The following is a 3,336-nucleotide window of genomic DNA, read 5'->3' on the forward strand; positions in this document are numbered from 1 at the left end:
ATATATATATATATATATATATATATATATATATACATACACATATATATATATGTATATGAATGTATGTATGTATATATATATTTATATGTATATATATATATGTGTGTGTGTATGCATATATATATACACACATATATATGTATGCATGTATGTGCGTATTATGTATTTATGTACACGTATGTGTGTGTTTGTGTTTGTCCCCGAAAACCGATAGACAACCGGTGTTGGTTTCTTTACGTCGCCGTAGTTTAGCAGTTCAGCAAAAGACATCGACAGAGCAAATACCGATCTTAAAACATACAAACAAATAAAAAAGCATTCGAGGTCTGTTCGACCGCGAAACCCTTCAGGGTAGTGGTAGTAGTAGTAGTAGTAGTAGTAGTAGTAGTAGTAGTAGTAGTAGTACCTTCCAAGTACGGCTGACATCAAAGGGCGGAAACAAATGAAAGATATATATATTAAAAAAATGAATGAAAAAGCGATAAAAGATTATAATAGCAAATTAAAGAAAACAAAATTTTGCCAAGGAAAGGTGTTAACCGCCTCCATTAATTTACTCTAATTCTCTATATAGGTCATTTGATAATTAACACAATTAAAAGATACTAATGAATGAATCTTATTTTTTATGACTCATTTATTCATACAGTTTAGCAGTGAGCTATTTCACAATGTTCTATATACAAAAGTGTAGCAGTAATTCAGGTGTGAACACACAAAGTTATGGGATAGCGTATCTTTAATAAGTTGGTAACATTAATGACATCGAGAGTGTGGGCCAATTATTTGACTTTGCAGAGACATCAGTTACTAGATTTAATTAAGTAAAACAAGAAAAAAATTAATATATACATAATTAGAATATAAAATTACACTTTTATGTTCTACTCACACACCCACATATCTGTGTGCGTATGTATATATATATATGTGTGTTTGTGTGAGTGTGTGTGTGTGTGAGTGTGTGTGCGTGTACACACACGCACATGTACACGTACATACATATACGTACAAATCTACATATGCCTCTATATAAATACTCACACACATATATATACAGTGTGGCCCAAAAGTAGGTTTACAGTTATTCAAACTATCTCTTTCGCATTCATATATTAACAGTTTAGATCTTAATTATAAAAAATATATGAAACCATTATTCTATGCTAATTCAGTTAATTGTCAACTAGAAATTTAAATGTAATAAAATGTTTTAAAAGAAATTTAAAGTGCTTACGTGATAACTGTTAAACCTACTTTTGGGCTACCCTGTATATAAATAAATATAAATATTTATGAAAGACACAGAAGCCGACAGACAGAGCTAAATAGATAGACAGATAGAAAGAGGGAGAGAGAGAGAGAAAGAGACAGACAGACAGACAGACAGACAGACAGACAAATAAATAGATAGATAGACAGACAGACAGAAAACAGACAGACTGATTGATTGATTGATTGATCGATTGACTGATGTCGTCCTCTGAAGTTGATAGAATATTCGTTGTTCTAAAAATGACGCGAAATATTGATAATCCAAGATTCCTGGTCTGAACTTGTGTCGACACAGATATTGTTGTATTTCGGGAGGGTCATTACGCCAATAACAAGCACACGCGCTGGTTCTGTTTAACTTCTGTAATATTCGTTTATGGATGACTCAACCAATTGACAAGTCGATTATTTGATTAATTATTCGGTTAATAAATCAATCGGTTATATTTTTTTCTTGGTTAGTATTTTTTAAAATCTCTGCGGCACATATGTGCACTCTCCTCCACGCACCAGTTCATCAGGCACCTTTATGGAAAGAATCAGGTGAAATTTATCACCCGAGAGTAAATACAATTCAACCAGCCAGACAGCTTCTACACATTTTTCGTCTTGTCCCACTACATTCACCAATCGTAGGTCGATTAGAGGCAATAGTAGAATGATAACACGTTTAGTTCCCGAGCGGACAGTTAGCACAAGGGAGATAATAATTTCTACATAATATTTGGCGGGATTAGCAGTTTGAAGTTGAAATTCAGGAGATGCATAAAGAAAAGATATTAAATTATTTTTACACACAAATATTGAACCCGGAGTCATTTGATTTCAACGCTAACTTCTTAACCACATGACCATGCCTATACACGCTTTCTTTAGTTTTTTTTTTTTTTTTTTTTTTTGTCAGACTGTTTTACTGATTCTGGTATTAAGTGTGTAACTGAATACCATAAAACATGAAACAAAAGGAAACATCACGTGACAAGTTTTTGTTGTTTTTCGTAATGTAATATTATCAGCTGGTTGCTAAAAGTTATTCGGAGAAGTGAGGGTAGGGTTTGAATCTTCTTCCATCTTTTACTTTGTTTCAGACATTCGACTGCGGCCATGCTGGAGCACCTCCTTGAAGGGATTTTAATCGAACAAATCAATCCCCCTACATTTTTAAATCAGATGTCTCTTTTATCGATCACTTTTGCTGAACCGCTTGTCAGGCGGTGAAACAAATATACATACACGCACTCATATATTTAACGGGCTTCCATACAGTTTCCGTCTACCAAATTCACTCCTAAACTGCTGGTTGGTTCGAAGCTATAGTAGGTAACACTTGCCCGGGGTACCGCGCGATGGGACTGATCCTAAAACCACGCGGTCACAAAGTAAGCTTCTTAACCACAAACCCAGGTCTGTGCTTTCTTTTTCTTTTTCATTTTTTGTTTTTTTCTTTTTCTTTTTCTTCTTTTGTTTCGTAATGTAATATAATCAGTTGATCTGCTAGAAGGTATCTGGGCGGGTGGGGGTTCACAAGATAATTAATAAAGATGGGAAAGGAGAAAGAGGAGGAGGATGACGACGACGACGAGGATGAAATGGGTAGACTGGGGAGAGGAGACAGACAAAAGATGGAAGGCGAAGAGGGTGAGCTTGGTGGACCACAAATTAAAGCCTCTACTCTTTGTCCTGTGAAGCTTGCGTGTATAGGTACGTGTGCACGCGTGAGCCACTGAGCGCGTGCGTGTACGTACGAGCGTGCGTACGAGCATGCGTGCGTGCGTGCGTGTGTGTGAAGGAGTAGAACACATGTTCCACATGGTAATGTAAGAAAGTTGTAAACCTACTGCGATGATGATCAGAGAGATGCTTCAGATAAAACACTGTCAACTGATACACACGCACGCACACACACTCACATACACGCACTTACACACATCGCACTCACACACACGCACGCATATACCACACACCACACACACTGAAAGACATATATGTACGTATCTATATGTATGTATACATATATGTATTTATCTATAAATATGTATATATATATATATATATATA

The sequence above is a fragment of the Octopus bimaculoides genome, chromosome 11 (genome assembly GCF_001194135.2).
Source record: "Octopus bimaculoides isolate UCB-OBI-ISO-001 chromosome 11, ASM119413v2, whole genome shotgun sequence".
Classification (NCBI taxonomy): Eukaryota; Metazoa; Mollusca; class Cephalopoda; order Octopoda; family Octopodidae; genus Octopus; species Octopus bimaculoides.